Source organism: Lissotriton helveticus, chromosome 5_1 (assembly GCF_964261635.1).
Source record: "Lissotriton helveticus chromosome 5_1, aLisHel1.1, whole genome shotgun sequence".
In the NCBI taxonomy this organism is placed as follows: Eukaryota; Metazoa; Chordata; class Amphibia; order Caudata; family Salamandridae; genus Lissotriton; species Lissotriton helveticus.
In genome coordinates, this window is record NC_136065.1 from 1520836014 (window position 1) to 1520849182 (window position 13169).

Below are 13169 nucleotides of genomic sequence, written 5' to 3' on the forward strand. Positions count from 1 at the left end.
AAACATGTTGTTCACATTAGACTGGGTCCTCTCAGTAATGAGGGGTGAACCTATCGAGTTTTAGCAGGCTATAAGCCTTATCATAATGCATAGACATTATAGCAGCATGACACACTTGCTCTTTTAAATCATTTGGTTAGATTGTGTTGATGTCTAATGCAGTACGTTCTGCATATAATCATGACTGCCCCAGCATGGGCTCCTCAAGCTGGTCAGGCTCAACTAGCTAAGTCTGAAATTAGTCCAATCACAAAAAATGCCATTTTGGGTAAAGTCGCTTTCAAACGGGAGGAAATTCCCTTTTGGATAGCTCAAAAAACAAATCAGCTTGAGGTGGTGTTTCCCCATACAGGACCCCATGATTAATCTAGAATTCTTACTGTGTGCCTTCCACTTTGTATAGTTATAGTTCCCCCTCTGAGAAGTGTAATACGTGGGGTATTGTGTTTGCAGCAATCTATGCCACCACCCATAGTACACAAGTTCAGGCTGAACATGGAGCAACCCCTGTCCTGGATTTGGAGATGAAATGCATTGGCAACTTTGCCAGAGTGTCCTAAATATTTTAGCTAATATTAAAGGGGAGGCAGCTTCTTTGGTGATTCACGAGTGGCTCGCTGCAGTTCCACTAGCAGATCAGTAACGCTAGCTTCCTAATATTATTTCTGAAACCGATACATCTATAGGTCATGACAGTTTTGGAACCAGGACTAATAAACCAGTTCTTAAAGGGAAATCTGATGCTGAAACTATCAAGCAGACACTTGAATCTTCTTAAAAGTTCTGGTGTAAAAACAAAGCTAAAGCAAAACCATGGACTGGATCTCTGCAACCGGAGTCTTCTGAAAAACGTTACAATCTACGATAACGTGATACACTTAAACAGCCTGATAGGTATCAGTATTCTGAAACACAACCTTCTTGTTCCTTTCAGGACTCCAGAGACAAATTGTCAGAGACTGCGGTACGAGATGACCGCAGACAGGGGGAGTATGTGAAACCAAGAACGGACTCACAGCGCTCCTCTGATGTCATCATAAAAAAAGGAAGAAAAACTTCCACAACAAAAAGCACAATTTCAAAAGAACAAAGTGGTTGGAATTTCTGCTAAATATGCCACAAAGCCTCAGAACTCTTCTTCAGAACAAGACGTGAGAGAAGACTCTGCTCAACAGCAAAGCACAGGTCACCACAGTTTCACAGACTCTTCAAGAGGTTCTGGTAGTTAGACCGACTAATGACTACAAACAAGTACAAACCCTAGATCAGTGGCAAAGCACTCCTGATAGACTCTATGAGCTTGACATACAAATTGAGGGTGATATACCGCTTACTATTAAGGTAATATTCTGGCTGAATTTAACTAATGAATAGGACATTCTCCTGGCTGAGGTAGATTGGCCACCTGAGTTTGTTAGAAAAGTCCCACAAGGAGAGGATGTAATCATGCCTTTCTTTTCCGTTATTGTTCACGAGGAAGCTAAAACAGCATATGCTACAGAATAGACTCTTGCTCAGGCCCCATCATATCACAATCAGGTGGGTTGGGATAAGGATTCATCTTCTAATGTTATACATATAAGGGCCAGCCCACAGGTGCAAGCACAATATCCCATTAAACATAAAGCTAAACTCCTGGTTAGGGAGATTCTAGAACACTTAGAATATCAAGGTCTAATTTAACCTTGTGTCCCCTCTATGAACAATCCTTTGTTTCCTGTGCTCAAACCAGATCATTCCTATTGCATACTCTTTGATACGGATGACAATGAAACAGTCACATATCCCCCATTTGAAGTACAAAATTCCCACAGCACAGGCTTGATAAACAACATTGATCGTAAAAAATATAAAACAACATTGGACATTTCCACCTTCACAGCTCTAGGAGCCCAGTGGAGGTTCTGTAGGCTCTTACAATGGTATAAATACAGTCCAGGTCTGTTTGCTGCTAGTGTAACTTCAATTCTACAAGAAATTGACATTGAAGCACTGTCATATGTTGATGACATATACCTCACAGATGATGATTTAAACACATATTTGCCCAGAGTGGATCACATAATTCTGGGATTCACCGAACATGGCTAGAACTTCAATTTTCTAAATTCTAAAATTGCCTTTCTCAGTGTCCTGTTTCTGGGATATGGGTTATCAAATCAGGAAAAATCCTAGCACCACATTTCTTAGAGAAATGTGCTCTATTATAGCCACCAAATACCTTGAAAAAGCATCAATCACTTTTCGACTTTCTAAATTTTGGTAGAACATACAATCCAGACTATGCACAATGGCTTTAACCATGGTAAAACTTAATTTGGCCTGACTTTTCTATTCTTAGAAACTTACAAACCAACATGCTTGAGTCTAATGACTTACATACTTGTGTTAGCACCACCAACTTAGTGATCTGCATAATTGCTGGTTTCACATATGTTGAATTTTGTAAAGGCAAAACAGTGCCAATTGCATGTAAATCACATTTATATTCTAATGCTGAAATGCATTTTGCATCCACTGAAAAAATGTTTGAAAAAATGTTTGACTACTGCTCAGACTGCTGTCCAAAAGAAACATCTACTGGCTTAGGGGAAGCGCATAATTGTGGTATCTCCTATTCCAGCCTTAGAGGCTTTCACCAAAGCTATCGTACCTAATGCAAATACCCTACATATAAGATGTATTCAGTGGCCCACCTCCTTGTCAGCTACTGATGTAGATAATTTTTTTGATCCTGCTTTACAAACACAGTAACACTAGGGTTTGGCTGATCTTGTGGAGTTTTGCTGAGTTACCTAGGAACTCTGCCAGATTCTGCGGAGTTTTGGGAGTGGTAGAATTCCAGGCCATCGAGCTGATTTTTAGCTCCGGGAGCATGTCCCCGCCAGTACGATCCGTGGGAATGGCACCATGCGGCATGCCAGAGGGTGCTGTTACTTTCTGCCATTCGAGTAGATTTCCTACTTGATCAGCAACTTTTCCAATGCTAGTGGCAACTTTCTTAACCTGAGGGTAGCAACATGCTGTGACCACCTGAGTCGAGAAATCTCACCTGGAGGTAGCCACTCATGCTCGCCAACTTAACATGGGCAAAACTCCACATACTTCGCTGGAGTAGTAGAGTTTACTGCCCACCCCAAAGGAATACATCCAGTACAAACAAGAATACCCAGTGTCTAGTGAAATTTCGCCTCTTGTTCAGTATGATTTCATAATCTACACTGATGGTTCAGCCTAGCCTGTGGTTGGTACAAAGTCAAATACTAAGCAGCATGTGCTGCCATGAAGGGTGTCATGAAACATGGTTTATTTCAGGCACAAAAAATGTACACAGAAACTTTAGGTGACTGTACTGCACAGCTGGCTGAATTGATAGCTTTGATTCCGGCTTTGCAGAAAATGGATTCTGAAATACCCGCCCTTATAGTGTATGATTCCTATTGCTGTGTCCAGGCCTTTAATTATAATTTACCTTATTGGCCCTTGAATTTCTACAGATCCTGTTTATTATATTTATATACTTACACCTTGAACACCGAAGAAAAATATGCTAATGCTAACAAAATCGATTTATACCAATTCATTTATGTCACAACTCTCTATACAGTGTTATGAATATTGGAAGTACAATATTTAGCTGAAATCTGTTTGGGGTACAGGACACTTGCAGGTCCAGGACGCTTTATTTAGAGCTTCTCTGGTCCCTTACCAAATAATCTTTTTTACTAAAACAGTACAACAGACTACATATCTTGGATTAGCTAATGCGCTAAAAATGTAAAAACATCAAACCTTCTTTTTGGTGTAAAATTTGACAATTGGCAAAATTTAATTAATGTCACGGAACAACAGCTCGATGAGATGGTGTAAAGTTGAACTTACAATTCATCATTTTCTAATTCAGGTGGGAGATATTATAACCAATTGATGCACATGGCTACAATGCCCATTTTTTAAACTCTTCAAAAGGTTTTACACCAAGCAGGCCAAACCCCAGGTATCTTTAGTTACACCGTTTGGGAGTGGTTACTAACTATAGCATAGAAAAGTTGTGCCAGCAATGGTTAAAACTTCCCACCTTGTTCACACTTAAAAAACACCTATCACTGGTTTCTGATAATATGGTTTTACAAGATTTCTTATGAGGTCGCAGAGCTTCTTCTTCTAAGAATTGTATGTATGCCACATACAATGACCTTTAGAAAAGTTCTCAACTAGAAGCTGCTGAACGATTACGACAACTTGATCAGGGAAATCTTGAAAATGTTTGGCAGTTGCCAAAAATGGGATGACCACATTGTCTACACATATTTTTTCATATTTATTCATTGAATAGTATTGCTTCATCTGCTTTAATATCATACAGAATGACATGTATATGCTTCACCATGGCCAGAGTCACTTGAGATTAATTTTGCAACTAAGTTGGACATTTCAGTTTTTAAAATCAGATAGAGTGCTATGGAAATATTTAAATACAACTGATTTGTTTTTGCCTTACAATTTGCAAAATGTTATGGCTAAAAAAGATGCGACCTACACTATGCTTAATATAAAAAAGTTAGAAAAATTGCCTTATTCTGTAGCTGAAACTCCATCAGCCACATGGCTTGTTTACTGTTTCATTTCATTACAGAACACATTTCCTGTCTACAGGTATGACTAAATAGGTGCACATGGTTTCTTCCCTTTAAGTACAGATGTTAACACAAGGACAAAGAGGTATTTTTTAGTCCTCATGAGTGTGGTACTTCTTTCAGTCACACCTTAGCTTGTAGAGTGATAAAACTCTATGGTATCTGTGATTCATCCATGGCTAACCTTGTGTGTTATTTGAAGGGTGCTGCCTTACCATTGCTAAAGTCTGAATTTTTGTTCATTTCAAATGGCAGCTACTTAATTTTAAAATATCAGAATTACTCTGGGATGAAACCAGGTGTTCCTTATGTAGTCACTTTTTCCAAGGTTGTGACTTCCTGTATGAAGGTCTTATTTCCTCCCACACATTCTTTTGAAGAAGATACTTTGTGGCCAACGATTCTTCTTTCCCAGATTACCTTTGATCAGTTAAGCATACTGTTAGACATGGCTTCTTCAGTGGGTTCACCCCCAGACATTTAGCTTTTTGCCCTCCTGTTTTCGACCCTGATTTTGTTGGTTTTAGGACTCTGGGCACTTTACCACTGCTATTCAGTGCTAAAGTGCATATGCTGTCCATGTAAATAGTGTTCATTGATTGGTGTTTCAATGATTGGCTTATTGACTCCTAAGTCACTAGTACATTGCACTGTGTGTGCCCAGGGCCTTTAACACCATCGATGCTTGAGACATTCATCTCCTGTGCTGGACCATAATGTTAATGGGTGTGGTCATGACGAGCTCAGATCGTCATAAGCACAGGAGCACTATGCCTCATGACGAGCTGAGCTCGTCATGAGCACCGAAGGGGTTAAATAAATCAAATGCTACAAGTGGGCCTGCAGCACTGACTGCCACCTACACAGGCAGCCTTTCAAAGGTGTCTCAGACATGCCACAGCAGTGTCTGCGTGCAGTGTATACTGCCATGTCGACTTGGCCACTCCACCCACTTGCCAGGCCCAAACCTTCCCTATGCTTACATCTAAGTCACCTCTAAGGTAGGCCCAAGGTGGCCCCATGGGCAGAGTGTTGTTGTGTTGTTGTTGTAAATGTTTTTGAGCTTGTAAAGCGCACTGCTACCCGTCCATAGGTCTCCTGGCGCTGTATAACTCTGGGGAACCCGTCCTGGCTTTCCCTGTGGGATGGTCCCTTGCTGGGAATCCCCAAGGTGGAGCCAGGCATCCCCGGAATTGGTGGGGCAGTTGTGGAGATTAGGCAAGCTAATGCCCAGAGTTGCCGAGTGGAACCCCTGATTAGAGTAAGCACCGAAGCGAGAATTATCGAGTCCGCTGACCAAGGTCCACGACCCTGCCGCGTCGGGAATTGAACGATGGTCCCGGGCCAACTTCTGCTCTCTGGCCTGCCGCCTCTAACCAGTGAGCCACACCACTCCACAAGTGCACAGAGTGCAGTGTATTTGACAGGTAGTACATGTAGTGGTGTATTTTTGCATGTCTTGATAGTGAAATACTGTGCATTTCGGTTTCACTATAAAAAGGCTGTCTGTCGCATAGGCTTAACATGAGAGTTGCCTTATAACATTTTACAAGCATAACTGCCCATTGGGATATGAGAGAGAAATGGAGTTTAACTGGTTCTGTGCTCCCGTCGGCCAACAGCCGATGGGAGCACTCCCTCTCTGGTGCTGCAAACGACCGTTGGCCATCGCAGCCCCGCCCACCCTTTAGAACGCCCACAGAATTGCCGCCACGGTTAAGGCGTTAATATGCCTGAACTCAGAATTTGAAAATGCATATTTTAGTGATGATGATTTTTATGTTGTCTGTTTGAAAATGCCACTTTTAGAGAGTGTAGGGGTTAGGCTCAAAGGACGGAGTCAGGTAGGGCCGTAATACCGTAAGACAAAGCACTACAAGTTATAGAAGCTTATCTGGAAGATAGACCATATCCACACAGGGTGCCGATGACATTCATCTTACAAATAGCTGAGGTAGTGCTGAAGTAAAACTATTTCAAATTGGAATATTTGTTTTACATCCAGGTGAAAGGGACTGCCATGGGTTGTCTTTTCGCTTCAGAAATGGCGGTACTTTTCATGGCCAAGTATGAAGAAAAATAATCTTCAACAACAGTCCATTCAAAGGAAAAATGTTGCAGTTTCTGCGTTACATAGATGACATCTGGTATCTGTGGAGTGGGTCTAAAGAGGAATTGGAAATCTTTTATGGGTGGCTTCATACATGCCATGAGGATATAAAATTTAGTCTAAACATGAGCAAAACCAGCTTGACGTTTCTTGATGTGGAGGTTTCCCCAAATGAGAAAAGGTTGACTACCACACTGCACCCCAAGTCCACCGACAAAAACACCATTTTACATCACAATCTTCCATATGGCTAACTTTTGCGGATAGGAAGGGATTGTTCTATGAACAACATGCAGCTATCTTCCATGAACAGATGGTCATGAGAGGATATCCAAAAAAGCTGTAAAAACATGCAATAAAAAGAGCTTGGCCAATAAATTGATCTCACGTGGATATCCGAAACGGCTCATCTCAAGAGCAAAGAATAGGGCTTGGTACTGTCACCACGAACATCTTCTCACCCCACAAGCCAAGAAACCTATGAAGAGGATTCCATTTGTTTCCAAATTTAATCCGTCCAGTAATCAAGTGGCCAAAATTATTAAGAAAAATTGGACCATACTGCGAGGACTCAAGCCTTTTCAAGAACCACCTCTGTTTTCTTATCAGAGAGGTAACAACCTGTCCACTCACTTGGTACATGCCATTACTTGGCCCAACAAACCCTCAGATAGACAGACCCTGACAGCTGTGTGGGGACTCCCACCTGTCATTGGTCATTTCAAATGCCAGAATTGCTTGGTCTGCGAGCTTACTACAAATACCAAGGAATTTACGCACCTCAACAGAACATACAAATTGAGACATTTCACTAATTGCAGATCTACCAACATCATCTATGCGATCAAATGTCCTTGCGACCTCCTATATGTTGGCCAAACGACCCAAATGGTGAAAAATCGCATTATCCAACACAAAAGTCGCATTAACTGCAAAACAATCACCGCTCCTTTGGTTACACACTACTTAGAAAAGGAGCCCAAAGACACGGACCTCACCTGGCAGGTTATAGAACAAATCTCACTACCAGCCAGAGGTGGTGATATTCGCAACCTCCTAAACCGGAGCGAATGCAAATGGATGACCTACTGCGACTCAGTAAACCAGGGCCTCGATACCCTGGATGAGTGGAACAGCACTATTGCCATATGAGCTCTTGGCCCTATACTGTCTCTATACCCTTCCTCCACGGTACTATATGGGCCTACATCTGTCCCTTTGGCCTACATACTTTGCAGTTGATTGCTTTGACTTTACTGTCTTTCTGTCCTGCTGAAGATACTAACTCTCTTCCCACTTCTATACCCCTTTAGTCTATGGCCTCAATTTGCATATATGTCTTAACAATTTGTATGAATCTTGCTTTTTGTCTCCTAAATTGACAGCGTTTTAAGAGCCGGATGACAATATTTATTTATGCCACTGTTTATCCAGGCCAATTACCTTATTATTTTTATGTACATATATGTTGTAGCTCAGACCGCAAGTTGTATAAGGGGTTACAATATCTTGCTGGATGATATTGAACGTAATTGCAACAAGTTGTCATAATATCTTACTGACCGATCGCTGTTTGGCATGCCTTCTCTTTAACTTTAATCTTGGCTCCATAGATCGCGCGCGGTCATGTCCCATCAATTAACACGCCTTCTTTACACACACCCTTCTCGCCGCACTATCAGACGGCCCCACGTCACCTTATTACGCCTCCCCCCCTCTTCACATACTTCCTGAATTCACGGGTCGCCTTGACTACGGCCCCAGTTTCCTGACTCATTTGGAAGCAGACATACGTCGTGAGAGGTACGTCTTGATCTCTTCCCCGCTCCTGCTGTTTTTTCCCCGGTTTTTCATAAGCCTTCAACCTTAATGCTACTTCCCCTTCCCCCAGATTTATTCTCTGCACTGATGATCCCCACGTGGATCGACCACATCACTAATCGGACGGAGGACATTTTCGCTGCCCGCCGACCGTATCCTGTACCCTCGATTCATCTGTGTGATTTAATAGATGCCGCCCAGGTATGTCATGTATCATACCCGGCTACTACCTTCATGTCTTCTTGATTCAGTACATTTACCGAGTGCTTCTCCTTAGATTGCCGTTCTCCTGCTGATTGGCCCAGCCACCCTTAAGGACTGACTCCTACCCGAGTTACAACAGATGCCTTGCAGGTATATTACGCCCATTTTCAGTATCTAACTCACTGACCAATTCTTCTACGATGCGCATTAATCTTAACGCATGTGTCTCCCTCATCCGGTCATAGTCTAGCTTGCTCCTGATAGTCTTGCACCCCCAGACTGGCAATTCACATCTCTGAATTTAAGTACACACATCGTGCCACTCTAGTTCGTACAAGCTTAATAGCGCTATATGAGCAACACTACATGACTATTTCCTCAAACTCTTCACTATACCTTGCCATCCTCTAGCTCGCACAAGCTTAGCAGTGCTATATGAGCAACGCTATATTTCCTTAAACACCTCTTATTCTGGCACCTTGCCTAACCGCCGGCTTAAACTAGCTGTCTCCGTAATTATTGCTCATATCGCTAACCCTTTATGGCCCATGTTTCGACTATATGAGCAACGCTATATTTCCTTTAACACCTCTTAATCTGACACTTTGCCTAACCACCGGTTTAAACTAGCTGACTCAGTAATTATTGCTCATATGCTAACCGTTTATGGCCCATGCTCTGGCTGCGCCCCCTACAGCGGTCCCCCCACAACGTGCTAATTCCCTTGCACTGTTGTCTGCTTCCACTTCCCTATATAATTCTACCCCTTTCCCTTCCGCACTACAGCACTGCCCCAACAATCCTGTCCTGAGGATGATCCTAACTTGAAAAATACCAACAAAAGAGTGCTACTTAATGAAAAACAAAATGGTAGCTGAGCACAGGGAGTCAAACACACCCACTAGGTGTGTTTAGAAAGCCCTCACTCACCGACCTGGTCGGTGACATGCTTCATCATCGGGCCCCACTGGGTGTGACCGAATGTCACCCCAGTGTGCTTCAACGCCAGATTTACTGCGGAGCGGGTAATGTGAAGATGTGAGGGCTATGTGAGGATTTACGTGAGTGATGTAGGTTGGTGACTTAAAAATGGCTTGGGTGTATCAAAAATTCATTTAATGGTTGATCACCAAGGGCATATTAAAAAATGTGTTGGAAAACACTGTCAACTAAATTTCATGACCTGTTTCCAATAACATTACGTGAGCGGTCAACATGTTTCAGCCAATGTTGGTATAATTAACCTGGCATTCGTCAGGACCTATTGTGACTAAACCCCGGCGGTATGGGCACGCTAAGGCCCACCCTACCAAGGGACGTGAAAGTAAAAAGGATCTGTCGAAGTGCACTGGGAAGGGGGGGTCACCGGTAAAAAAACGGGAGGCACAGCCCTTCTAGTCTCAAAGTAGGAGACTCAAAAATTACACCCCATAGACTGCGGGAGGGGGGTGACGGCGTATTTGGCACATCGCCCACGACGCCAGGCACCCGTTAGTAAACCTGACCACCCTCGTGACCGCGTCTATATGAGCAACACTACATGACTATTTCCTCAAACTCTTCACTATACCTTGCCATCCTCTAGCTCGCACAAGCTTAGCAGCGCTATATGAGCAACGCTATATTTCCTTAAACACCTCTTATTCTGGCACTTTGCCTAACCGCCGGCTTAAACTAGCTGTCTCAGTAATTATTGCTCATATCGCTAACCCTTTATGGCCCATGTTTCGACTATATGAGCAACGCTATATTTCCTTTAACACCTCTTAATCTGACACTTTGCCTAACCACCGGTTTAAACTAGCTGACTCAGTAATTATTGCTCATATGCTAACCGTTTATGGCCCATGCTCTGGCTGCGCCCCCTACAGCGGTCCCCCCACAACGTGCTAATTCCCTTGCACTGTTGTCTGCTTCCACTTCCCTATATAATTCTACCCCTTTCCCTTCCGCACTACAGCACTGCCCCAACAATCCTGTCCTGAGGATGATCCTAACTTAACAGGATCGAAAGGTCGTCGACTCCCCAGCTAAAATCAAAAGGTGCTATCTACATTGTGACCACCTTCAAAAATCAAGAATTCATGTTCCAATTTAGGATCATGTCACTTTGTATTCCACCACTGTATATAGTTCACACTCAGTATTTCCTGCGCCGTTCACGCTGAGCACCTTTGTCACTTGCGTCGCTATTGTGCACACCACTTGCACCCTTCTGCACCAAGTACAATTTGAGTTGTATTAATATTTTTACTCACAGTGCTGATACTATTTATGTCCTGTTTCTCCCGTGTTGTACATAAATATGATGCTCATGGCACATACAAATGGATATATTGAGTCTCTTGTTTCTCTTCTTGATGATGTTTATTACATATCATATTTAATTGTCTAAATGAACTATACCTGTTGGGATACTGTTTGTTTATTATAAACCCAATGGTAGAACATTTTTTAGAAAAATCACACAGCGAAAAGGACTTTAGGTGGACCGTGCTGTCAGTCTTAGATACAACTACATGTTTACTGGACATTGACACTGTTTTGTTACAGAAAGAGGCTTACCTTATTTTAAAATACAATAGCGCAGTCACTGGACTGAATGGAATGACAGAGTTATCTAAAACCGAAAAATTGTCCAAAAACTATAAGTCCCAGAATACATCATTGTGGTAATTTGAATGATCATTGCTAAAACACATTGTGATTGGTTGTATTCCTTGCACTACATTTCCCAAGAACATTCGCTCAATGGCGCGCTCAACAAAGTTCACACTTGAAATGCCCCCAGCCAGTGAATGTGCTCCTAAGCCAGTGAATGTGCTCCTGTGCTGGTGACGGAAAAGCGGAATTGATTAGAATCACATAAAATGTGTGCCCCGTTTAGTTTGTATAGTTAATTTTTGCCATGCAGCTTACAGCTTCTTGCTGAAACAATGTATGTTAATTCTTTTAGGCAAACAGGATTTAATTGATAAGAAAAACACCTCGCAAATAATTATCCAGGCTGGACTAAGGTAGAATTTCAACCCTTTTTCACCATCTTAATTATCCAGTCGTATCTGACATTGTTGAGCATGAGAGAGGTTGAGATTTTCTTACATTTGTGTTCTTTGCATCATTTATTTTTTAGAACACTCTGACATCCATTAAGATGAAGCCCTGAGGAGAGTCTCAGTACTACATGCCTAGGCCTTGAAATGCATTGGCATCTTTCCAACATGGAGGAATTGCAAATTACTTTGCAATATTTCTTGAGGGAAAAAATATTCCCCTCGCATACACATAAATTAGTTCCCTGTGTTATGCATTCCCCATGGCTTGAAAACGTTGTATAGATACAAAGTTTGCCTTTTTGTCAAGTGATATGATGCAAATATAATGATATTGGTTCTGAATTATTGTACATAGTGATACTTTATTGTTTGTTTATGAATGTCTTTTGTGAATTGTTTTTTGTGAATTGTTTATTTTATCATATTATGTCAATTGAAAATCAAGTGTTTTCTCTCTTTTCATGCATTTGAATTTTGGTAAAAAGAAAATAAGAATTTCTAAAAGGAATGGTTAAATAAATATCACATTTAAACAGAAATACTAGTTGTTTGATTACCGCTCTAAAGTAAAAAGAGCATAAGGTGTGAAGGAGCCAGGTCCCTCTTGTTGGATTTGACAACTTTTAGAAAGGGGGCATTTTCTTGGTTAACCATCCTGTGTGCCTCTGCTTTTGTGTATTCCCCGTCTGGGTTCAGAGTGACAGGAGCAAGGATGTCCATTCACATTAGACAGACACAGGGTGGGTTGAGATGGGTCTTGCCTTTCTTGGGTGACTTGTGGCCAGGCTGTATAGACCTGGCTGCAATTAGAGTAGTGGGAGGAGTTGTTGGTTGAACATGAATGGACTTTGTCTGTCTCCCACAATGCTGTCTCCATCCCATGGAGTGACCTTGGCCTGAGCCAGGCAGAACTAGATTATGTATGCCAGTGGACCTCTGTTTGTGCCAACTTCAAAGATGGTATAAATATTGGGGCCCTGACCCCAGAACTTTAGATTACCGCTGGACTGAAGAACCTGCCAGGAAGAAGAGCTGGAAGAGCTGTTAGGAGAGACTGCCACTTTGCTGTGGGCTTGGCTGGGTTGGCCTGCAGTTGCTGCTTCTTTCTTGGGCATGGAAAGGACTGGACTGTTATTTCTGCGTTCTAAGTATCTCCAAGGGTTTGATGTAGAGCTTGCATCCTGTTGGAAGTCTCAGGGAAATCAACACCCCTGTTGGCTCCGTGACCTGAAGGCACTGCAGAGGGCACCGCCGCACTTTGCACCACAACCCCTGTCTCAACGACAAAGATGCTTGCACTGTGACCTATGGGCACCGCATTCTGCACTGCCTCATTTCAAA

The 13169-nt window shown here is 42.4% G+C and overlaps 1 long non-coding RNA gene across 1 annotated transcript; it reads left to right on the top strand.

The window, feature by feature from the left end:
- The first annotated feature begins 8637 nt into the window (after positions 1 to 8637).
- Positions 8638 to 11999, top strand: LOC144753682 (uncharacterized). Its single transcript, XR_013594478.1, has 3 exons — positions 8638 to 8769; positions 11729 to 11789; positions 11906 to 11999. It is a non-coding gene; the product is annotated as an uncharacterized LOC144753682 (long non-coding RNA).
- The last annotated feature ends 1170 nt before the right edge of the window (positions 12000 to 13169 follow it).